This window comes from Cyanistes caeruleus, chromosome 6, assembly GCF_971803275.1.
Source record: "Cyanistes caeruleus chromosome 6, bCyaCae1.hap1.1, whole genome shotgun sequence".
Classification (NCBI taxonomy): domain Eukaryota; kingdom Metazoa; phylum Chordata; class Aves; order Passeriformes; family Paridae; genus Cyanistes; species Cyanistes caeruleus.
Window position 1 is genome coordinate 26,094,121 of NC_141706.1, and position 26,876 is coordinate 26,120,996.

At 36.1% G+C, this 26,876-nt stretch overlaps 1 long non-coding RNA gene across 1 annotated transcript in view; it reads right to left on the bottom strand.

Annotated features, from left to right (window-relative positions):
* Positions 1-5,233: 5,233 nt before the first annotated feature.
* LOC147652536 (uncharacterized) overlaps positions 5,234-26,876 on the bottom strand; it is a 35,840-nt gene continuing 14,197 nt past the window's right edge. The window contains exons 2-4 of the long non-coding RNA XR_015287842.1: positions 22,624-22,801; positions 9,577-9,689; positions 5,234-7,927 (exon numbers count right to left, since the gene is read on the bottom strand). This is a non-coding gene — a long non-coding RNA (uncharacterized LOC147652536). The remainder of the gene's footprint in view (positions 7,928-9,576; positions 9,690-22,623; positions 22,802-26,876) is intronic.

A 26,876-nucleotide genomic window follows, 5' to 3' on the forward strand; every position in this document is an offset into this window, starting at 1 on the left:
GTATTTACCAGCTGTTTTACTACCAGCAATTTACTACCAGCCTAGTAGAAAGGAAAGATTACCAACAGTTCAAGCAGGGGAGTTTTATTTGCAGAGTGTCTGTCATCAGAGCAGTAGGGCGATACTCCCAGTGAGCTCTCTTAAATTGATTTAATCTTACATTTATAAGAAATTTGTAAAGATAGGAGAGTTGTACAAAATGCACAGCCTAATGGTACCAAAACCTCACAGTTATGCTTTGTCCTCAAGCCACAAAGTGCCGCTGAGAAGGCTTTATGTCAGGGTTAGAGTGGGAAAACTGAAGGCATTGTGGAAGATCAAACAAGCCCCGTGACCCCCTGAAAATGGGACATTAGGCAGCTCTCAGGCACTGATGGTGTTCAGAGGTGTAGTGGGCATGGGGACAGCTTTTCTACATGAATAGAAAAATCACTTTTCAAGGATTTTGCAGAAGGGAAAACAGAACAGATCTCGGTATGGCTTTGACAGGATAAAGTGAGTTTTTGTCTCTCCCCTCAAAGCTTTCCCTAAGTCCAGTGCCAGCCTGGGGACTAATCTGACAGCCTGGGCTGCAGTCAGCCATGCAAAGCCCGCTTTTGCCTTGACACTGGCTCTGTGCTAGCGGGACTTTCTTGACCTCTGTGTGGCCACTCTGATTGCAAGTTAAAGAAGAATGATGTCTAAATCCTCTTGAGGAACAGGTTTCTCCCACATATCCTTGCATAGGGGTCCAGCTGCACATACAAGGCTACAGTAAACTCTGGGAGACCCGTGAAGTGTAAGTGGGGATGGATCTAGCGTAGCTACTTCTTGTTACAGAAGGTAGGAGGCAGGCATGCAGGCATGTTTAGCAGAAACAATGTCATGACAAGCTAACAAGGATGTAAAAAAGAAATTCTCATATGGGTAAGAAAATAAATAGAACTGACATATGGTGTAATACTATTTCCTAGTGTAGAAAGGGTGGCATCCGGATCCTGTAAATCCTAATTCTTGCTGCTAGGTTCTGACTCCTTTTTCTATTTCAGTATTTCAAATAGGCCTATAAATGTGGAGTTCATGCATACATCTCATTGAAAACAAATGAACTTGTATTTAAAAATGTAAATTCATCAAGTGCATTACTCATAATTTGTATATATGGTTTGTACATAATTTTTTCCCAAAATCCCTGCCAAGAATTGATGCCACCTTACATTTGGTCACTATTAAGAGTGATGGTTCTCTCTGTATAATCCTGATGAAATTAAATGTCTAGCAATAAATATAATATTGTTTTATTTAAATAATAAACAAAAAATTAAATACATTCAAAAATAGAATATTGTTTTCCTTAAGGATATTTATTACTCTTATTGAAGAATTAGTCATGTTACCATAATTACTGTTCATGATGTTAAACACCGGTGAATCCTGAGTTGGGCAGGCCAATGTAGTTTTGTGCTGTAGAAAAAGATTGTATTGATCATTACAACATGAATTTATCTTTGACTTAGTGCTACTACTGTGGCTTAAGCTGTTTAGAGCAGCTCTGAAATGGAGTTTTAGGAATGTTTATTATTATGGTTAATATGATAATATATCTACATAACTCCTGTGCCTATTTTATAAGGCTATAGTCATGTTTAAAATCGTTTTAAAGACACTTTCAAATATTAAAGAGTTAAGACTTGGTAACAGACAGAAAGTACCTGTATTTACCAGAAGCAGTCAATAATAGCACTTATTAACCATATGCCTCATATTTATTCCAGTACATAAAAACTCCCCAAATTTAAACAGATATGGAGGGTTTTTCACTTCCTTCCCCACACCCTTATTCTCCATCACGTTCTTGATTATAAATATTTTAAACTCTCTTTTCATCACTACAGAGGATTAATATTTACATAATATAAATGTCCTTTACTTCTATGTGATTGGCACCTTTCACTTTTCCTTCTGGGGCATGAAAACACTGCCTAATGAAAAAGATATTATCACTTTTAGCAGAGGTCTACAATATCCTTTCCTAACCCTTTTTTAATTGATGACTTCATAATTAGAAGGTAGCTTTCATTTAAAGAAATTCTATAATAATTGCTTCCTGCTGCCTACCTGTAATGTACATATTTTTGTGTAAGAAATCACTGGAAGTTTACTTTGTGCTACCCTTAATCTAACCTTTTCCAGATTAGGCACAAAAAAAGCAGGTTCAGACTGTTTTGGAGATGTTATTCACATTGACTGCAAAAATCCACATTGATTCCACCAGAGTGAGAGGAAGAATAGAAGAGAGACAGATGAGGATCTAAGTGCAGCGTTATACAAAGGACTGACAGAGTGCTTCTCATAAGCAGTTCCAAATTTGTATCTTAAAGTGACCAGCAGAAAGCAAAAAGACACTTTAGTCACGATAAATCCAAGAATTCAGAGATCAAAAGACAACCCCACAAAAACAAGGCTGATATCAAATCATGGCTTGCTTTAATACAACTCCATTTTATTGACCTTTTGAGGCTTCAGTTCCATTTAAAGTGTGTTTCTCTGCAGTTAAAAGCTCTGGCAAAAATAGTTTAAAGTATGGGAAAACACAGAGGCACATAGCAGCTCTAGGAGGTGGGAATGCAAAGGCAATATCTAAAAGCATGACAGCTGGAATGGCCCTGATGCAGAGTGATGATCCAGATGGTAAAGGTGCTGCTCATTTCTCTAGGAGTGGTACCAGATATGGGAGTAAGATATAGGGAAAATGTATTAATGTCTTATTTCTGTTTCCAGTAAAGTCTGGCTTCTTTGATTAAGCTTTTAGTGTTATGTTTCCTCTAGCTTTTAAAATTCCAGGTGATGGGTTAAGTGGAGAACCATTCTATATCAACCATTCTTATCTACTAACAAGTTATTTCTTCTGTATATGACTCTAGTCTGGAAATCAGGTCTTTGAGAGACCTAACATCTAATATGAATGTTGATATCTGCTGTTAAAAATACTTTCTTTCTATTTAATATTCCACGCTCTGTTCTCTCAAAGGGAAAGGAACAGGTAATAAATATAATAGAAAGATTAATTCAGAGAATAGTCATGTAAGGAAATGGAAAGGTCTTAAGAGTGTTCTCTCTTTCCATTGGAGGAAATAATTAAAATACAGCAATTCAATTAGTAGCCTCTTTACTTAAACAAGAACTCATGAGTAGTTTAAATAAAAAATTTCATCTGAAGAAATAGTGCATCTGTTAATCAACCCCATCACAAAAAAAGCCCAATTTTCATCCCATCTTAAATACTGTACTTTCTTTATGACTGTAATTTTCATATATAAATTTCCAGTGTTCTTGTCAAACACAAACTTCTGGTTTTAACACTCCAATGGAGAGTTTTACAACCACCTACTCACGGCTATCATTCTAATGAAATTCGATACAATGTAATGAAAAGATAATTTCTCATGTTTAGTGAAACAGAAAGCTCATCAAATTATCATTGGTATCTCATGATAATATTGAGAAATATCTCAATCATTCTGCTTGGCTTTACAGTTTATAAAACCTTGTGTACACTGCAGAGATTACAATATGCAAGAAGCAAACAGATTTTGCATGACTGCTCATACCTCCACCCAAGCCCAATATTGAAGAACACTCAAAATATGTTTCTTTTTAAAATTATTATTATTATTCATCCAGCATACTGCACAGACCTGGTCTAGTACAAGGTAGAAGAAAATCAAAATTTTCTGTGACTGACCACCAAAAATTACCACTCAAATTAAAGGGCATAGGACCAATGAAAAGCTCCTTTAATTTTCTCAAACTTGTGGCACATATTTTAAACAGATTATTTAGCTTGAATTTTTCCCTTTCCAAAGAACTCCAGACAGAATTAAGAAAATCATGGATAACAGAAGTGCAGTTATGCAAACTCATTATGAGTGAAGTGCAGGACACACAGCAAAGGAAGAATGGAGGAAGGGAAAGGAAAGCAGCCATGGTGGCCACCTGACATTGCAAGCACAGAGGCATTAAGTGGGGGATCTGACATTTGACATATCTGGTGTAATTTATTTCACTTCGGTAACACCTAGGATTTATAATTCTTTTTCCCTGGATTGTGGGCCCAAATCTAGAGATGCTCAATGTAGAGGTTAAAAACTGTATGCAGGGAAAGACCATTCTGTTATTTGCTTTTTTAATCATGATCGTTATAAAGGTTAGTGCCAACAGCCTCAAAGCACAGTCTTTGTTACTACAGCTTGTAGTTACAAAGCTTTAGTACAGCTTTGTTTCTTTCCTACTGAAGGGAAACATGTAAATACAAATGGGTTTTGCTTGCCCTGTTTTTCTCACATGCATGACATCTAATAGTTTCTGCACAATGCTCCCTGCTCTTTCGTTTTTAAAGGTAATTCCGATGAAAACCATGGCTTGGTGCTTAAATAGCAGTAAAACTGAAGGTAAAAACCCAAGATAATCACCTATATTCCAAGAAACCATATATTCTGAAAAGTATACGCTTTCCATGCAAGTGTTGCTGCTTTTCAGGTTTAATGATTGGAATTCTATGAAAAATTAGAGACAAGATAAATCCTGAACTTGTGGTAATGAGATAGCTAAAATATGATATAATTAGGGTAAAAATTACTCACAGAATAAAATATTTTTGGCAGAAGATTTGAATGTTGAGTAAAGAAAAGGAAAAGTAACACTTTAAAACCAGCTCCAAACTTTCATTTGCATGGACAATAAAGCTGGTCACTGCTAATGAGCAGTCTCCCATGGAATTATGCCAGGTACATTGCTGAGATGCTGGCACACTGCAGGGACTCAGATAAACTGCAGGTTGCCCTATTAGGTGATAGAAATCTTTGCTGTATCAATATGTTTGTGTTTTTCCAAAGCAGGTATGGAGTAACAGCCACACAAAAAACAGGTAATAAGGCAGAACATGAGTTATACCTATGCACAGGAAGGCAGAGTTTTGTTGGTACTGTTCACCAGGCATGTTTTCAGAGTTTTCATCACTGTATCAGGATTCCTCTGATAAACCACTCACCTGATCTATTTTTACTAAATAATGTGCCACATTCATTTCTGCTCCCACACACACAAAAACTGAGTGTATAATTATACTACTGTGGGTGTTTTTTTAACCAGAGCAAATATTTTATAATTCTACTTTATGACTTAATCCCGTGTAATACATAAGTTGTGTTACTTTTTGTACCATTACAATATTTAAGCTTTAAAGCAGAAAATCTGTTCGAAATTTTATTGGAGTATATTTAGAATAGATACATGTCACATTTTGGACAAAATGATGCCAAAATGCCTTGATTTACATTGCTATTACTGGAAGCAGTATTTGGCTCAGCATCTCTGGGCATCATCAGCTTGAAGCATGAAGCATTGTATATGTCATTACATGATGTCTATACCCTCAGCAGACAAATTAAAATCTGAAAAGATACGTAACTTGGGAAAAAAACACAGGTAAAAATGCTTCATTTCCACTCATTACTTCATCCTAACATTTTTTCAACAGGGAAAAGCAAGCCTACAGAGATTCAGGATGAAGGCCATCTTCATGGAAACTATCCATCATAAATAAATCCCAGAGATGCAGTCCAATATAGGAGGAAAATTCTATGTAATAAGCCATTCCAAATGCTGTACACGTAATACAAACAATAGCCTGTTTCTGCAGTCTTATCCAAGAAACAGAGTAACAAAATTAACAGATGACAATCTCCAAGCCAAGTCCAAATCAAGCAAACCAGGGACTATGAGTTACAGAGTACAAATAATGATCCAGCACTGTAAAGTTTTGGACAGCCTTGAAATCATCAGTGAAATGACAGTCAAAGTTTTGGTTTTAGTGGATGATTTTCTTGAGAGCCACGAGTGCTATGCTGCTGAGCTGTGGTTTATGATAGATAACATAACACAGTTAGATTTATGGCTCAAGTACAAGCAGCAATGGTAAAATATTTGCAAATATATAGTTCTGGAAATTGATGTAGCAAGCGTGAATAACAGTAGTAATGGTACCTCACCACTATTTATGAACTTTCATGTAACACTGTCCTGGTTATCAGAACTGCTCCAAATGCCCTCATTTTCAGTCTCCTGACAATTAAATATCAAGCTTACATCTTCTTTTCGTTTCAAAAGTCATCACCTAAAGCACCAGCTGCCAAAATCCTTTATTTTTTTCATTTTTGTGGAACAAAAATGTTCCATGGATGATCCAAAAAAAAAAAAAATCCTAAAGCACATAAAACCACAAGATATTTACATTGTAATCTGAGGCAGTTTGGATTCTTATTATTACTGTGGTAATAATGAACTGAAGCATTCTGTCAGCTTTTTATTCCCCCTACATTTTTTTCACACCACAAGCCAGATAAATACCCTTAGAGACATGTTTCAAGTTTTCTTTCCCTGTGTGATATAGCCCATCTTTACATACCATCAAATGAATCATGAACAAATATAAATATCTGTCTTCACTCTGGAAAATGTCAGGTCTCATTTACAGGAAGGGGGCACTAATCACAACTGGGGAGAGGTCAAAGCATCCCCCTGGTGCTCTGAATGACACAGCAGGAGCAGACTGATGATGTTGGCTTGACCTTTCAGAATCAACAGCATCATACAAAGGAAATCAGGATGGTTTTTGGTCAAAGCAGAAAGAGCTGATTGTGTTTTAGACAACCAGCATAACTGATCTGTGTCCAACTAATTCAACTGATATTGAGATGTGAAACCCGCACTTACCAGAACTGATTGAATACTGTTAAGTAACTTAGCTGACATGCCTATTTATAAAAATTAATGAGTATACTCTGTCTCCAACTGTTATGTCTTTTAATTATGAATACACTAAGGAATACTCTTTTACTATGAATATTGAAACAATTTTATGCAAACACTGTGAAGTTTTTTTGCAAGCTTTAAGGGAAATTCAGTGTATAATAGTCATGAGTATTTGCTCCAAAAACTTAGTTCCAGTAATTATACACATTCAAACTGCAAACAGAAACATGTGTTGTGACCTTCTGGTGCAGGTATAATGAACTCTGCTTCAATGTCAAATGAGAAAACGTTTGAATTATCTCCCAACAAATGTACCGCAGCACAAGAATTATGTATATAAATTATTCTTTCAATAAATTCTAAATGGAAGGAAGTCATGCTCTAATTACTGAGAAATGCCAGGTAGATACAAGGTGCTGAAAGTCTAAACCAAACATGCTTGCAATTTTTTTCTTTTTTTCCTGTGATCAACACCTTCTACTGCCAGGTTTTTTTCAGCTTTCTTTGGAGGGTGTCCTGGTTAAGGGACGAAAAAAAATCAGATTTTATCCATACAGATATGCTTGTATTCTTTGGTTGTTGTGAGAATTAGACCGAGTGTGGATTTATCCTAGATGCATAAGAATATATATATTTCTTGTAAAACAAACTGTTCTGAGCATTACTAATTTGCTCATTTTTTTATATTAGCAAAACAAATGGAAGCTTCCACTACCACACAGCAAGACAGTGAAGATTTTGTGCTGGTGCCATGACTGGTTGCCTGGAAAATATTGCTGTCCCCTGCCTCTGCTAGTATCTACCTTTGTGAAAAGTGAGGAGATTGTAGCACACAGACACTGGCAGCAAACAGATTAAGGAAGAACGATCTGGTGATTTTGTGAGAGGTTAAGGGTGAAATTGCTCAGCACTGGTAAGCAGTCTAGTAGGAGATCCTAAATAAAATGTAGGAGACAACTTTTTTTTGAGTCTCTTGATCTTGAACAAATGCAATAATCTCTCCAAGCTAGGCTGAGCAGAGAAATCAATCCGTGTCTCCTCATGGGAGGCAGAGTTTCAGATGGCTACATTTTGTCTTCTTGCTTGAGAAAGTTGCTCCTTGAAAAACTGCTCCAAAGGGCCTTTCTTGTGGTACCTGGAAGGATTAGATACATGATTCTACATATTTTCTTTAACAGCAAAGTGTTAAAGCAGCTTTATCTACCTCTGGACCCCCAGGCCAAACAATATTAGAAAATCTGTTCTGTTGCTGGTTTTGTAGAGTTATAACTTTAGTCACTTTGAATTTTGTATATGCAGCATGAAATTAGTAGCACCTATCTGTTCCTTGAAAGGCTTTTGTTTTTTAACTAGTATAACTGCTGGAAGACTTTAAGCATTTTACAAGCCTGTATAAATAGAGAAATGCAAACTATTCACTGTCAATACTTTCACCTGTATAACAAGTCCAGAACCTTGAGATGAGGTATGTCAACCCTACAGTTGAGTCTGATGTGAAGAACTGTGAAGTTCAAAGATTTGTAGATTGGTACACGATGTCAGCTGGTCTAAGGAAAAAAAAAAATACTGCCTCTTCCTTAAAAAAGCTGCAGCTTTTAAAACAAATAAAAAAAATGTCCTCTTACATTTCATGGGTCTTAAAGAAAATATACTGGTGTTCAAGCTGTTCAAACAGAATAAAAAAAAAAATATCAGCCCATAATCACCTGGTCTGTATGCACATTTATGAGAAACAGAAAGTTGTTGGCTGGTATCAGATTCAGGTTGGTATAATGGTATAAAAGTCTATGTTTTATGGAGTATTGCTGACAGCTTGTAGACATCTTCAGAACAAGCTTTAAGAGTTAAACCCCTGTTTTTGCTAGTGGTTCCTGACAGCACCTACCAGATGATTAGCTCAGCTACATCACTGCAGTGTGACAACCTGACAGAAATTCAACTGAAGTTCAGGGTCTGTTTACTAACTAATAAAAATGATCAATGTTGCCAAACTTGTTTTGTTTCCCTTTTTTTTTTTTTTTTTCCTGTTAAAGAAAATCTGGATATTAGTTTGACCAATTAGAATGTATAATAATATAGTATAAGTTACTTTCAGTCTTTCAATACATAGAGAAATCCACAGAGAAGAAAATTATACATTGCAAAGAATTTAAGATTGAATTACATCTGTCACCTTTGAGAAGCAAGCACATGTAATAGACAGAGTAAAACATATATTATGATAGTTTCATGGAAAAAATTGGTGTTATTTTTGTGTTACAAATAATATTATTTTTTTTCCTCTACAATCTTCTTATAAGAAAATACCATCAGTGTAAACATCATCAATCTAGATGTAAAATAAAACCAAATAAGATTGGTGATGTTGCTTTGCTCATACCCTCTGGAAAGAAGCCTGAACAGAAGCACAGCACAGTCCAAGAGGTTTTGCCACATTCTGGCTATCATGGCTAAGTACTTCACAAAATAAAATCCTGCCTCCTTTTACAATGGGTGGGATGTTGCCCATTGCTTTTCATACAGAATTTCAGGATGCTATTGATTGCATTGGAATTTGCATATTTTCATAGGAAATCAGATACCTGTTATTCTGTCAAATAAAATAAACAAATGTGGCTCCATGTTACTGTGTTCAGTGTTCCAAGTGTGACAGAATGAAGATGGGGTACCACGTTCTCACAGAAATGTCACAATTTTCCAAGCATTTAGTGCATTTTAATGTAGTTAGAGTTTCACTTGTACTTTTACATGGGGAAGAGCAGTGTTTGCTGTTCTTCAACTCACCTGTTGAAAATGTTTCATACAGCCAGATAGGTAAATTAGTCAATCACACAGCAAATTGTCAAAGTGAACAGTTCACAAATATCCCACAAATTGACATTTGTTCATGCAAATTCCTGTAAGAAAACTTATAATTAATAAACATATTAAGAGACCTCTGAGTCAGATCATAGATCTGTGTTGACCAGTGAACACCACAAAAACTCTGTTCCCCATTTGCTAATTCTGATATTGCTGTTCCATTGGCCCGAATTACAAAGGGCACAACACAGACTCTTATATTGTGGAAATATATCTGCTTTCATGTGTTTCTTTCCCACTGGATACAGACATCATATTTGGAGTGACAATTCTTTTATCACATTACTATTGCACTATTACCTCAGGACTACCCTCCATACTGATAACAATCCAAGATTAAAAAACTCAAAAGAGGTTTGGCCATTCTTTCTAACTATGTAACACAGTAACCTGCATGGAATTTAATTCAAGGAAAATCTACATCCTATATCACACAATTCAGTGAACACTGTGGTCATATTTGGCTTTTCATCTTGGGATTCTGAGCAGTATCTGGACTCCCTCTCTCTCTCATCCAAACAGTCATCCAAACAGCCTTGCCCTCAGCAGTCTGACTAGTTATTTGTCTCTGAATTTTCTTCACTCAAGCTGGGCTGATGCTTTTCTCTGCTTTCAATTTGTAACTCCCACAAATCTGTCTTAGAGTACATCTGTGTGAAGACTGATGGTTCTACCCAAGTGCTTTTGATCAGTGATAAAAAGGGCTGTTTTTGCATTGTTGGTACATGTGAAGTTTTATGCCTCAGTCCATTAATATGCCTAAGATTTATCTCAGATTTTTAAAAAATATTTTAGTATAGAACTTTAGTTTGAACTTTTCAGGCTGTTTAATGGGCTTCTTCACATCAGGCTAAAAAATGCAGGGAAAGAAACAAATCTTGCTTTGATTTGTCCTTTTGAGAAAGTGGATTTGCTTCTCATAAAGAAAAGGGAGATTTCAAAGCCTGGGAATCTAAAACTCACATGGAAGGCACATATTGGTAGCCTTCCCTCCAGGCAGCAGAGCTCCCCATGACGCCATGCAGACACAGTCACTCATTACTGCCTGAGCATGACTCATCTCTTCACAGAAAAAATATAGGGACTTGGACTGTTTGGGAACAGATTTAAAGATGTGAATACCTGTTTATTATTTAAAGAGTGTCACTGATTATTATTGCTTTGGTGTGTATCTGAAGTAGATTTGTGGAAATCCAGGTCAGGATATGCCCTCAAACTGAAAATTAAGATGGTTGTCACAGAAATTATTTCATTGACAATCAGGTTCTGAAAATAGAGAGAAATTGTAATGATATCAGACTCTTTTTATGACAGAACCAACTTGAACTTTTTTCAGCTTTTTGAAATAGAGCATAATAATTACATTCATAGGAGCTGGCTGAGACTGGGCAGCCAATTCACAGGTGGAAGAAACATCTGACTAAATCCCTTTTAGCAGGGAAACCATCAGAGCATGCACCTGGCTTTTTGTTGCAGTCATTTCCATCTGCCAAAAAAGCATTGTTGCGAAGTGATGGGGAAAAAAACCACAAGGGATAAACCATACTGGAATGTTAACTAAAACAGCATCTTGCCTGAGTTTGGGAAAGGCCAGGGGTAGCACTGGAGGGCCTCATGCCTTCCCATCTGCAAAAGAGGGGAAAAAGAAGATTGTTTTTTACATCCTCTGTGTTTCACGTGTTTTCTTAATACATATTGTTTGTTTCCAAGCAGTCATGAGGATCATGTTGTTGAACAAGATCTCCCTTCTTTAGGGATTTAAAAAATGTAATCAGAATTCTGGGTCTTGTTCCATGGACACACTATGGTGATTTGTAAACATTTCTGAATGATGTCAAACTCTTGTTAATGATATTTAAGTGCAGATGAATTTTAGTTTGCAGGCGGAGTTCACAAATTAAGTATGTCACTTCTGGGTAAGTACAGTATACCAGGAGTTGCTGGCCTTTTTAATTGTTGTAATTAAACGTTCAGAATGTAAGTGCTGAGTCCTCAGACACTAACACTGAATATGTGCAGTGAGGGCTGACCAAGTGGAGAATACAAGACCACAGCTCCTCCACACATTTTTCTACTTAAAAGATTACAATAGAGATAACAACCATTATAAAACAAAGTAAATAAAACAGAACTGGGTCCTCTGGGCTTTATCCATGTTGAATTTCCTAAAATTCTCACAAAATGTAGCTTTAAAATGGCCAGCATGGGTCATCAACACCTTGGAAGGTTTATGTGTAAAGGGCATCCAAGGCAGATTCTTGGCCCCTGTCCTGTTGGGTCATTTTTCACGTTCTATATATTTCTGACTCCTAAAATAGACTCTTGACAGCCAAAAACATCCATTGTGCAGAATTTTTTAGACCTTTTGCCAAACTCATCACTGCCAAGAAGTGGATCCAGCTCTGAGCCTGTAATGAAAGCAAAATACTATAACTTGCACCAATCTGCTGACACTTCTCAAATTCTGCCTTGCACGTTTTGTGTTTCATCTGTTCTGTCTCCTTATTTTGTGGTGCACTTCTCTGCATGTGGAAGGCAGTTATTTATTGATGGTAGGAAGACTTCCCAAGTAAGGCTTTGTATCATTCCTATTTACAGTCCTCTTCTCAAAGAGGAAGGAGGGACCCCTTCTTCTTCTTGCATTTGAAGAGGAAGACATTTTGCACTTCTGTTACAGAAAAGGAAGAGAGAGGAGAAAAGGAGGAGGTCTGAGCTGCTCTATGCACCAAACACCTGCTCTCTTTCCATTTCTCTTCTCTAAAAGGCTCCTCAGGACTCAGTTGCTAACTTGAAAATCCCCTCCTTTTTTGGGGGGGGGGGGGGGAAAGTAAAAAAAAAAAAAAAGTAGAGAGGTACAGCTCCTAATTTGATCAGCTCTGGGAACTGAAGAGTAAAACTTATCTTAAGCTTCATTAAAATGAACAATAAAGATGATATTTCCAGGGACATCAGCTGCTGTTTCCTGTAGAAGGTAGCATTTGTTGCAATTCATATGAATGAAATTCATTTTATGACAGCATATATCCTGAAATTCTGTGAAGGGTAAAGCAACTCCCTGGACAAGATAGTAACTGTTTTTAAGCAGAAAGAGAGAACTGAGGTTTCATTTTACCTTCTGGCTTTGACCTGAGTTAAAATTTACAGATGAACTCTCTATTGAAATAGGTGCCTATAGACACCTTGATTGTTTCCTTTGTTTTCTCTCTATAACAGAGAAATGCATGCAGTGAGAAAGTACATGAAAAACAATTTTCCTTGTTGCACAAAATGAAATGAAATTCAGGCATGTCACAGCCTTGAAACACTGCTTCATGGACTATATAATGGATTGGCAGATATAAAGGTGGAGGTTTCTTAAATCTTGTATTCCTGTTCATGTTCCTTTGACCTATGGTTGTGTTCCATGTATATGAAAGCAGAATGATGAAATGGTTGAAGTTATCAAATACATCTTGGAACACTACTTAAGAAATGCATTTCAGTCAATTCTGACTGATGAACTGTGTCTGAAGCCTTAGGCTATAGAAACCGGTGTCCTGAACCTAAGATATCATTCAAGCTCTGGATGTTCTCTGACTCTTGTCAGTGTTCTGCCATTGGGATCAAAACATCCTTTTTATCAAAGCCTGTAAGATCCTAAGATCCTTCACTTTATGACCATATCCTCTCTCTGTGAGGAAATGCACATTTTCCCATATTTGCATTCCCCCCATCTTTCTTTATAAAAGCAAACAGAAAAGCAAATGTGTGATAAGCTTCATGCAAAGATGACTTTTGTTTTCTAAGGGTTCATCTACTCCAGCTGCTTTTTTTCTCCCTCACAGTCATAATCCCCTCTCTGCCATATCATAATTAGCAGTGGAGAAGTCTGGGATTTACATTCAGTGGATTACAACTTTCAGAGAGAAAAAGGCAGCAGGATTGAGCAAAGTGTGCAACATAAATCCTGTCTTCATGCAAATGTATTTAGCAATAAAATCAAAGTTTCACACACATTAAAAAAAGAAGGAAAACGTATTTGCAGTATTCTCTAAGAAATCAAGTGAATAGAAGTGTCCATATCCCCCTGAAAGTTCCACTCATATATCTATAGATTTTTTAAAAACATGGACAAAATGCTTTCTAAATTTTTTAAAAGTTCTACAACTACTGACAGAGAAAATGAAGCCCTTCAATAGGCTGTGTAACAGGGAGAAGCAACCAGGCACAATCTCAGGTGGCATGAAATATCCTGATGATTATTGGCAAAACCACTCAGTTGAAGAAGATGAAGTATCTACAACCCAATCCCCATGATTATTCTCTACTTCAGTGATATTTAGTGACAAATGGAATTGCCAAGGTAGAGAGGTTTTTTTTGCCAGCTGGATCAGTGCACATATGCCTAAACCTTGAGTAATGGCAGAGATACACCACTCACAGTTTTGATGGCTTCAGCTGAGAAACAGTGTATCAACAGATAAATGTGTGGGAAGATAAAAAAAAAATAAAAAATCATGTGATGTTAAGTGTGTTCAAGAAAAAATGATAAATTCTATGGATCTTGATCCAAAGTTGATAAGTAGAAAAAGATCTTTTCCTTGAACTCATGAACAGCTTGCCAGAATGGACCAAGGAACTGGAATGAGTAATTATTCTGGACCTTCTGAGGTACTATTTTTATTCTTGCAAACAGCCTTCAAAATTTTTACTGCTTTCTTATTTGAAGTCTTCTTCCTGAGCTGAGGAAGAAGATAATTTATCAATTTATTAATCACAAATTGCAATTCTGGTGGTACCCCTTCCTTTTAGTATCGTGGTGAAAGAGAAGAGGAACAGGAATGTTTGGCGCAGTGCTGGGCAGGACACACAGCTCACACAGAATGGGGTCTACCCCGCCTTTACCCATCTCCTCTACTATTTCTTCTGCTTCTAAATGGGCAAATGAGAAGATGTTTCTCCATGTAACCTCCATATATCCCGTAACTGTAAAGTGTTTGGTAGCACTTTATTAAGCAGCTTCTGTGCCACACAACCCAATAAATACATTACAGAGCTTAAGAGTAAACTCTTTTGACTGGGAAAGAGTATTTGATGACAATGATACCCATAATCGAGTCCAGAACTAAGAGTCACCTCATCCCATCTTAGTTTTTTCTCTACTCAATATATATTTCTCTTTTTCTAATGAGTTATTTCATGCTGAATGCGTGCTTATAGATAGGATATAGAAGCTAATCTGAAGTTCTTTCTATTTCTGACTTCACCTGTGTTGACTCTGGTGTTGTTGTTTCATTAATACTGAAAGTGCCAGGCTCTGTCTACCCTTCCATAGCAGATAAAGGAAAGGTTGCCTTATAATTCATCCTTTACAAAATAAACAATAAATTTAAACCAGTTGATATAACTACCACGGCCAGTTACTTTTATTTCAAATGATAAAGAAAAATAGCATCAGATAAATATTTTGAAGTGATTTTTCTTCACCATAATCTGCAGTGAAATTCTGTTCATAATGGCAACTGGCATTTTACTCTGAAAATGTCACCTTTTATCATTGCTGAAATCCAAGTGAACCCCCCCCAAACACTTTATATCAATTTTAGTCTCACTTTTATGCAACTGATTTGGAACTGCTGGAGTTAAATTACTAGTTCTCAGAGTGTAAGATGGGAAACTGTTTAAAAATGTGTTATTACTCTGAATAATGCCACCCCTGCACAGAGCTCCATATCTGCAAAATATAATTGCACTGTCATTAACAGCATAACTATTATAGATGAATTTTTAAACCCCACCTAGTTTTTTTAAACAAATCATATAATCATTTGAATGATTTGAATAGTTTATGTTGGAAAAGACTTTTAAAGTTATGTAGTTCCAATCCCCCTACCATGTGCAGGGACACCTCCCATTAACCAGGCTGCTTAAAGCCTCATCTAACCTGTCCTTAGCACTTCCAGGGATGGGGCATCCACAACTTCCCTAAGATCCTGCTCCAGTGCCTCACTACCCTCAGAGTAAAAAAATTTCTCCTCATATCTAATCTAAACCTATCCTTTTTCACTTTAAAGCCATTCCCTGTGGTCACTGGCTGTTTTTGTAAAAAGTCCAGTATTATTCAAGCCAAACTACAAATCCAAAGCACAAATCCATCTTTGTATAATTATATTAAACAATATATATGATATGATATATATGATATATGATATGATATGATATGATATGATATGATGATATGATGATATATTATGTTATATTAAACAAAGTGAAAAGAGGTGGGGTTAGATTAGTAGTAAGCATCGAAACCAAACCCTTAATAAGTAACTAAATGAGTTTTTAAGCTTCTTCTATTCCAATACTTTTCATCAGCCTGATAGGCAGGCAATGGAACACAAGGTTCATACACAATAATATTTATCCTTTTCCTTTTAATTGTCAAGGAGTGCAAGGATTAGTCCTGAATTTTCCAGAGATAATCTGAGAAAGTTAAATCAATTCTTATGAATGCTATGGGTTAATTTAGTTAGCTGAAAGACTTTATCTGATGAAGACTTGTAGTGTTGAAAGCACCTTTTTTTGCCAAATCGGCCAGCACCAAGAAGCTAGTAATTGTGGAGAGGTTTGATTACCCTCTTTAGTTTTTTAACCCCTGAGTAGAAAATGAGATCAAGTGCTACTATGGCAAGTTTCTTCCAGAGGAAGTACAAGTTGCAGTGGAAGACTGAAATTGAAGAGCTCTCCAGCCTGTCATCGTAACTATGCATATTGCTCCCAGATTTTGCTGGTTTATCAGCTACAAAGATGATCTCTCCAATTCAGCTTTGGGCACTTTGCAAGATAAGCAAAGGGAGTCTTTGTTTGGATAAATTGTCTGTATGCTGTGTTTAGGGACAACAGAAGCTGATTCTTTGATAAACTCAAACTGCAATGTGTACATTACTGTTTTAGTGAGAATCAAGGGTGCAGTTTTGAAACAAAACTGATTGAACCCAGCCACAGAATAGCCTCAGAGCATATGAACTGTATTTCTTTTGGGTGAAACTATACTGAAAAATGTGCACACAATACACACCTGATGCACTCCAGTATCCATGTTCGGACCTTGGGACCAGAGAAAACCTAGTACAAAGCAGAATGCCTTCTCCCTTTATAACATATCCCATTCTCCTTAATAATATTACAGTTCTTCCCCTTTCTTTTTTTTTCCCCAAACTACTTGCTGATGTAGCCATAAGACAGTGGTGACAAAAAATATCTCCTGTTAATTTGGCATATCTAATATTACTCCAGAAATACCTGATTTTGTTGGAATATCAGTATTGGCATGGAATCTCTTATGAAAAATTATTAAAAATGTCCTTGAGGAGAATCTAAAAGATGATATCTTAGCAGTATCAACTTTTATCCATTAGTTATCACAAATATTTCACTGTGCAACCAAATATACTAATTCATGTTCAAGATTAGATATATTCATATCACACATCAAAACACAATGTACCAAGCTCTGATGACGACAGAACTATTACTAAATAGAACTATTTCTATGTAAGGACCCAAAATTTGTTCCATATATTGCAGTAAAGGCAATAAAAGGTACCCTTTTTATCTGAAATATGTATATATTCTTAGACTAAAGGTGACAGCAGAGGTTTAGACATAAATAGTTTCTTTTTGTCTTTAACTACTTTAAATCTAATGTACCCCTTTACGTTCTGGTCTTTTCACACAGGAAGCTGATAAAATCTTTTATTTGATAGATATCCCCTAGATTTAATAAAAAGCTGCAGCCTGCCTTAGCAGTCTGATCAACATGAAACAAAGACAGAAATCAAAATGTTGGTAGTATTTTAAATATAGATGTCCTCTAACTTTGCCCTTGATAATCAATCCACATTTAAATAGTTTTAGGGCATGTGGGAAAATATCAGAAATGGCTCCAGGCTAATAAACCTATGTTTGCTGCACAGACTGTCTTAATTATTTTTTGTTTCCCAAAAATGTGCACCTGTGTGTGCTAAGACTGTGCAGCAAAAATGCAGGATAAAAACCAGTCTAATGAATAAAATTTTGTCTTTTTCTGGGCTATTAGTGAACCGTTTTGCTAAGGCAGGTCTGTCTGACAAGACTAGATTGAAGGCTGTTCTCAAAATCAGATGTGGAATCAGGGTCACGTTGACTTTGTAAGTGGAGGTGAGATGTCTTGAATTGTCCATATCAAGACAACTGGAGACAGAATGGATACTCAGGCCTCAGATGGATACTCAGACTACATATTCTGGATCCATCTCAAATGAGTTATCAGTTCTCAAGTATCTCCATGAGTTCTGTGCTGCTATTATGGCAACATAAATATCTATTTCCCTTTGGAGATTGCTTACAGGAGGGATGTGGAATCCATCATCTACCTAGAAAACACTGATATGGGTTGCTTGAGAATCTTAAATTTCATAATGAAATAACAAATTTGATTCTGTATTTTAACCTTCATGACCACGCAATTAAACTTTGTGACAAAAGACCCAAGTGTTTCTCAGTGATAGGAAATGAGTGAGTCTTTTCTTCCTACCTAGATAGATTCCATCAATTGTGAAGTGAACCAAAAAATTCGTAAAGTTAGGGAGAATTTCCCTGGAACAAATGTGGCCAAATGCGCCAAGGAAAACATTCTCAGAGAAGGTAGGAAAAATGTTTCACAGATGACCCAGAAACTGAATCTAAAAGTGCATGCTATTCTCATATCATCAGGAGAGTACTTCAGGAAAGTTAGCAGGATATATAATATATATAATATTATTCAAAGAAATCCTCCTTGCCAAAAATATAATCCTAATGTTTTTGGTAGTTTTAACATTAGTCCTGTAGAATCTTAAAAAGATCTCTCTGAATACTTCACCAAAACCAAGGGGGCATTGTGTTGGATACAGAAACCATTTGGGCAGATAAAATCCTCTGAATTAGAAGAACTTTATTATGGATTTAGTAGGCCACATTTTCTATTTCTGATGCAAGTACTGCATGTGGGATTGAACCTATGATGTATTTTGCAACAGCTATGCTGATACTCTTTGAAGACACAAAGTATTTTGCTCACCATGTACTTCCAGATCTTTATTTACTCAGTATCATCAGTCTTTATGAATTGGAGTTTTATGAACTCGTTGGCATTAAGGACTAGGGACTGATATTCCAGTATTGCTTTCTGCACTGTACTATTATTTAGTTCATTTCTTACGGATAAAATATGTGGGTTTTAATTTGCTAAAGGAGCTTTGAAGGTGCTCACAAACAGTATAAATGCAGATCCTCACACAGAATCACTTTTTCTTTTAGCAGCAAATACTTCCTCTGTCCAATAAACAATTTTTACAGCCGTATAGTCAAAACAGAGACCTGTAATGGCTACACCTGAGAAGTGCATTAATCTGGGAAGAATCAATATTAGCTTGTCTTTAACCTAAACATAAACGTAAAATAATACTGTAACAAATGTATTTTGTGATACTGTGATTGCATGACCAGGCACAAAGTACAAGCATTTTGCATAAGTGGGTGGGCAACGTGACCTCCAAGGAAGGCAAAGACTTGTACACTTGCACACATATGGCACAGGAAAACACTGTTACTACAAGAAGCACCATTTTCAATATCAAGAATAGCTTAGAAAATAAACACAAAGGCCTGCAAATGTGGAGGGCATTTTACTAAACACACAACAAGGACAGCTCAGAAAACCAGAAATGAGATGAGCAGCATCAGGAGCACATGAGATCCTCCTTTTGGAGGGGGGAAAGCAATGAGGAAAAACACCAGATGCGAGCAAGGAGAGGTGCATAAAAAAAGATATTCAGCTCTGATTTTCCTTTTGGAATAGCTGTGAAGCCTGGTCACCTTGGTCCTTTAAGGACCTCATCCACCAGTGCTCACTATCTAGCATGGCCTCTGTATATATATATATATATATATATATATATATATATATATATATATGCTGCTGTATAGTCACAACCATTTTAGTTAGATATTAAGATCTTACTGGGTAAGAACTAGGCATTAGCCCAAAGTATACAAGATAGACCTTTAATTAATTAATAACTACCAGTCTACCTCGTTGCTGTTTAAAGTTTGAATCTGGTTTAATCAGTCTTCTAAACTCTCTCATCACAGCAATCTCTAAATCCTCTATTGATATTTATGTATATGGAGACATTCATAACATTTATTAATTTGTGGCTGGTGTATTTTTGTTCACCTGTTAAAATGGAGGAATCCAACAGAGATACCAAAAGCTATTATTTCCTTTGTACTTCACCTTAAATTAGGAAGATGCAGAGGAGATTGTTTTCTCACGAAACATAAAAGTAAACAGCAGATGTCAAGAGGCAGTGGTTGTCACAAGGAATACATTTGCAATAGCAGAGACTGTGATTTTTTGACACCAAAATCTTCATGTCCAACAGTTTGTATCACCTGAAGCATTAACTCATTAAGCAGAAATTCATTGTGTATTGGGGACATGGGAATTACTGAAACTTTCTCTGGATGTGGAGATATGAAGCTGGAGATGCTGATCACTGTCTTTAAGCACCAGTATTTGCCTCTCCAGACTGCAGACATAATGTGAGGTTTACACAGAGCACAAGAATTTTGAACAAAACTATTCCTGTTACAGACTAGTCCAGGATGACTTTTGGGAAATAAAAACCTCACTACAGCTATATTGGCTCTTTTTTTAAACAGTGATAGCTAGACATTTTATACTTTATATCACATTTTGCATAGAATTTACAGACTGATTCTGTGACTTACTTTTTGGTTTTTTTAAACCACTGCCATATTCTAACAGTTTTTCTTGAAAAAGCGGTTAAAAGTCTTTTTTTCCTAGAATTGCTGCTAGCAATATGCTGTGACAGTGGCTGTCTTTGCTCTGCATTTAGAGAAAGTGAATTATTTTAACTAACAGGAAAAATCTCTATTTAATCTAAATTATATCTTGGTAGCTCGCAATCAAATCTTATACATGATACTAAGCCATGAGGTGCAAAACTGACTTTGCTTTCTTAAAGTTGTATAAACTTATTGACAAGTTAGATTTATGCAGCTGGGATCTCATAAAAATTTTGCAGTGTAACCAAAGACCTTTTAATTTTCTTCCCTCATTCTGTGCTGCAGTCTTCAAGAATATCCAGATATGATGCTTTGGTTTGTAGTGATGGGATGATGCTTGTTTTTTTCAAGTGAAAAAGGGTGGCCTACAATAAAATCCTGATATAGGCTGGTGTTACTTTTTCTTTAGACATCTAATATTTCTATTCAATAAAAAAACCCCAAGGTTATAATTATCATTATAATTATTTCTTCATAAACCTGAGTGCTGTCATAGGTTTTTGACTAGACAGTGCTATAGGCAAACTTCAGTCTTATTGTGATTGAGGACTCAATAGATAGGGATTTTTTTTTCAGATTACATATCCTGAAAAGATACAAAAGAGGGTTATTTCATTAAAAGTCATAGCTGTCAACTATAACTGTTTAATGTTAAAACTCTATGAACTCTTGATTTCAAAGAACACAATCTCTACCTAAATTTTCAGCTTTTTACCTATATATTCAAATTTCTTTTCATTTGATTAACGAACAAAACTTATCCCATCCTTTTTGCACAGTTAGCAAAGGTATGCTTAATAACTTCATTTCTATAATGACATAAAAATTTATACATTTCTGAGAATAGTAACTGCTCTGAAACAAGGTCCAACATCCTTTCTATAGGATAGTTCCAATGTTAAAAATATATAATTTGGGTCAGAATATCTAACTGGCCCTGGATGAAGAAGAAGGTGTTAGGAGATGGTAGGCACTTTTTCATAGATTTCATAAATGTAAGGAGCAAAACCCTCTGATCTGTAATCAAAAAGAAGTGATGCAGTTTTAGGAGAGTCAAGCAAATATAAGCAAAAAATCAAATATCTACACTACTGTAATGACATAGGTGTTAAAATATTCATAGCATGTAGCTGCAGAAGTATTGCACCCACATATGGTTTTAAACCTGTGTATGTCAAATGAACAGATTGGACCCAGCCAGCCTGTATCTATAAAGAGAGAGGTGTTTGTGTGCTCACCTGAGCCTGTGTCAGTGAACTGCAAGTGAAAATAGGACTATAAAAACACTTGGTTTCAAATAATGGTAGATGGAATCAGACACCAGCCTGCCTAATGAAACACATTAATTCCTCCAGTAAGCAGTGCAAGTTCTGTTCTATGTTTGATCTGCAGACACATAAATTCATGCATGGTGTCCAGCTTTGTCTCTGCTGTCTTTTGTTACTATTGCTATCATCAAAAGATCAGCCAGAAAAAAAAAACTGTTCCAAAAAATTACTAAAGAAAAAATTAAGCCTTAAGGTGATGAAACTGGGCGTAATTAATAAATTGTGTATTGATGATTGAAAATAACACATTCTAGATCAGTTTTGATTGTAATGGAACATTTCATGTGCAATTTGTTAATCTTCTCAGTATCTTGAGGGAGTGATATTGCAGTCCAATTAGACTGAATAAAAATTGTAAAAGCTAATTTTATGTTACAGCCCCCATAGGCCAAACAATAGGAAATGCTTGTGAGGGAAAACTTCATAATGTGGAAGAGACTGCTCTGAAAATTAACCTTATCATGATAGAATCCACAGAAAACACTGTATACATGCTGCTCAGCCAAATTAATCATTTAATAAGCATCTGCTTCTTTATAAGATTCAGTTTGTGAAGTTCTTTTAGATGCATCCTTAGGAAATCAAAGGCTGGAGGTCTGAAAGGTGTTTTCAGAGGTCACTGTCAAGGCAAAATCCTACAACAGATAACAAAAGAATTTCTGGAAGATGCCAGTTTAATCTATAGCTGAAAATCTCCAAATAGAATACTACTGATCCTTCTAATAGTCAACTCTGATTCTCATTTGCTTTCATAAAAAAATGTCTTACTCACATTTAACAGAATAATGCTGCAGCTTAAATACATCCTCCCTTGTTTGTTCTTTCTTAAAAAAGCTTTCCTTTTTTAAGGCAGTGTTTCCTGTATTTGAAGTCTTCCATCTTTCCACAATCTTCTTTTGTTTCTAAACTGACCATATCTGATGTTTTTTCAGGTCAAGATGGAGATGGGCCTGTAAATGCATAGATATTTTGTGGTTAAAATGAACACCCTACTTTCAACGAAGCAGAATATTTATATCACACACATAATAAATAAACTTAATTATAAATGCAGAATTGCTATGTCTTGTAATTCTGTATTAGAATCATAGAGTGCCTAGAAAGAAAAAGAAAGCATCACTTAGCTCATTCCCTGGATCAAGTTACTCAAAGTCCCATCCAGCCTGGCCTTGAACACTTACAGGGGTGGGACATCCACAGCTTCCAACCTTCCAACCATCCACAACAGGGAAACCTGTTCCAGTGTCTCACCAAATTAATATCTCCTTAATATCCATTCTAAACCTACCCGTTTTCAGTTTAAATCTGCTTTCACTTGTCCTTTCACTGCACTCCCTTATAATGAGCCTCTCCATCTTTTCCACCGCCTCCTTTTAAGCGCTGTGAGGCTGCTACAGTGTTTACCTGGAGTCTTCTACTCCCTAGGGTAAACAACCCCAGGCTCTATAGACCCCAACCCCCTGATCATCATCGTGGCCCTCTTCTGGATCATTTGTGCTTAAGCCATTAATTTTTCTTACTTACACACAGTGCTTTCCTATTTATTTTTTTCAGACCCTTTCTCCAATTTATCAAGACTATACTGTATTCTAATTCTGTCCTGCTGAGTGTTTGCAGTTTTGCCTGCTTTGAGTAATTTGCAATGTTAATACCCCTGTACTTTCTCCCTGAAGTTCTTGGGGTTTTATTTAATATTTTTAGCTTAAATTGCCCTTTTCTGTTTTGACTACACCACAGCTCATCTTCTGTCACAGCTCCCTGTACCTGCTAGCCATTGCATTTCTTCCACTGCTACTAGTCACGTCCTCAGTCCTCTCAGTTATCTCCATCCCTTGTCAGTGTAACGTGTCTCTTCCAAAAAAAATATCTTCTGGAGGATTTGCTCCAATCCCTCAATAAAAGTCAAGCTCTCCAGCTGCCTTAGCTTACCTGTGAACTCTTAGAAAGTCTGCAATGGCCTTGTCCCCTCTATAGAGGAGGTGCTATGTTCCTTTCCCCTGCCACGGCAGGTGGGGAAGGATTTCAGCAGCCACAGCATGTACAGAGCTCCCACAGGCCCCAAACCACCTCCAGCCTGGCTGACTTCCTTCTCTGTTTACCTCATTATGTCATAAAAGGGACTGTAGCCATCCTAAGGCTTAGATGGTGAATGGGTACTATCAGACTCAAAATAGTTCTGGTAGAAATCTCCTCCATTCAGACAAAGACCCATTGATAATTGCTTGATGATAACGGAGCAGCTGTTGTGATTTCCTAGGTTGTAGCTGCTCAGTTTGCTCAAGACAACACGATGTTGAGGCAATATCAAAGCCTTACAGAACTCAAGGTTACTCTTACACTCACCTACCACAATTGCATGTGTGTATCTGCATTGCATGTGGTAAATGTTGCTATTGACTCAGTATATTTTGGTCAAATTCCTGATGACAATTGTTTTTTTCTGGAGTACTTCTACAAATTGATTGTTTTCTTTTTTTTCTGGGGAAATTAAACAGTTAGACTGGAATTTCTCAGTTCTTTTGCAAGCCGAGTACATTTCCTTTCATCCCAGACACTTAAAATAATTTTCAATTAGTATTTTTTAATTCAGAAATAGAAATATAACTTTTATATATATAAATGATCCTGGGATTGTTAGAAATGCTAGAGGTTAGATTTTATTAGATTACTAGAGAACACATCTGGTTTAAGTACTGTCTAACTTGCTCTTTATAATGCATATTAAGAAAAAGAAATCAACTTACTTCTTATCTTATTTCCTACTAAACTAATTTTAAAGAGGAAAATGAGAAGTCAAGATTATGTTCTCAGATGAAAAGTATTTCTAGAAAAATAATATTACTATTATAACTTTACTAGACTAAAGCTTGCTTAGGTTAGATATCAGGAGAAAGTTTTTTATCCAAAAGATGGTTGAACACAGAAAAGTGGTCACAGCACCAAGCCTGTTTGAATACAAGAATTCGGACAATGCAAATGGTGTGATTTTTGGGGTGTCCTTTGGAGAGCCAGGAGTTGAATTTAATTATTCTCTTTCAATTCAGCATATTTTGTGATTCTATGATGTTTCTTTGATTGAGCTACCACAATAGGTTTCAGCAATTTTTGATAATACATTAAACTAGCCTGCCTGCAGAATAATCTATCACAAAAAAAACCAGTCTTTCTATTGAATTAATTTCTTAACTGCAAAAAACCTCCATATCCCTGTATTGAGAGCCCAAAGTAACGATGACAAACAGACCCTAACTCTAACACTGCTTTGCCCATAAACACTTAAAGGTCTCTTTTTCCTATCTCAACCTGTTTAATTCTGTTAATCAAATTAGGGTCATTCTTTATTTGTCTCAATAAAGAATGCAATTCTTCTCTAGTTTTAGAACAATTTGTAAATACCAAAATGGTGTACAAATGGTGAGATTTTGCTGGTGTGTAGAAGTTGCACTGGAAAAATTGGAAGAGTAAAGCAAGTTCCTAATCTGCCTTTTTTTAGTTTCTATCTCTTTTATTTTCTTTGAAAATCTATATTTTTCAGACTTCCTGTTCATTTCTCAGAGACATATTGCTTGTGTGAGTGAATTGAATTAATTGCAAGACAGCAGAAGTTGAAAGAGTCAGTGCAGATGGCACTGGACATGCAAGACAGACAGAAGAGTAAATAGGAGTTAGCTTTCAGGACACGAGTGCCCACAATGGTCTGATTACTTTTAGTTAGGAAAGAAATGAGGAGTAATAGTTGAAACTTTGAAATTTTTTCTTTAATAACACGTGTGTGCTGTGTGTCTGCACATCAACATGAAGTTATAGAGAAGTTCTGTGAAGAGACTACGCTCATGGAATACGCAGTTCTGTTCAAGGAAGGGAAGCATTCAAGAAGACAACAGAAGACTAGATTGAGAACCTCAAAATGCCTTTTTTCAAAATGCCCCAATTCACAAAGACATATCTATTAGCAGATTCAAGAAGAAATAATCTGCTGTATAGACACTAATTGTGCTGGTGAGCATATAACAGCCCCACTCACCAAGAAGGAATTAACTGTTCTGTAAACAGAGAAAGCAATCTAAGTAAATGGGCCATTTGGACATCACTTGTAATAAAATTGTATACTTCTCCTGAGAAAGTTTCACTTTCAGGGACAATTTCTTTTTTCCCTTGCCACATACCTTGTATTATGATATTCATATTAGGCTTGTCACTGGAACTTTAATATCTTTCATAAAGCATTGTGTTAGCCAATCAAGAAATCCTTCTGTAAATTAGTTTTATGAAAAGGGAGTATTAGAAGGTCAATGCCTCCTACTATATATTGGAAATTATTTTTGCTTTTGCATTTAAGATGCTTACAAATTCCAAAAACATTACTTCTGAGCATATACAATACTATGAACTTTTGAAGATGAGAAAGTCAGTTGGTGTTTATCTCCATAACTAAATCAAAAAGGAATTAACTAATGAGTCTCATTAACTTTTCCTGGTGAACACAGAAAACCGTCTCTTTCCCCTACTGGTGTGCAGAGTAGAAACTCATGAAGATACTGTGCTAACATGTCAGTAAAAGTGAACAAATGCAAGTGTAGGGATGTTATTTCTTTGTCACTAGCCTCAAAACACAAGAGAAAGAAAACAGTGGGAAGATGAGTTAAAATAAGTAGAAGATGAAACATGAAAACCAGATATTATACATGTGTACTGTTTTTCTGACTTATGTCTGGCTTCCATGCAGTAACAAAAAACTTCTGAAATTGTTTAAATTTTTAACAGAGGAAAGATTGAACTCAGAAAAACTGTAATGACTCATCTGTTGTAGAAGAAATTAACTTTCCAGGCTTGTGTAAGAACTGTAGAATTGACAGCAAAGTTTCATGGTGGCGATAAATTTTAAGACCCTCAAATGCTGAGTAGCTACTTTATCAAATAACAAACAATAATGGAACATGAATAAGATTTTTCTACATGACTAGTGATGAACTTTGTATCTGTTTGCCTGTTTACAGATGAAGAACTTCAGAAATATTCACTCGA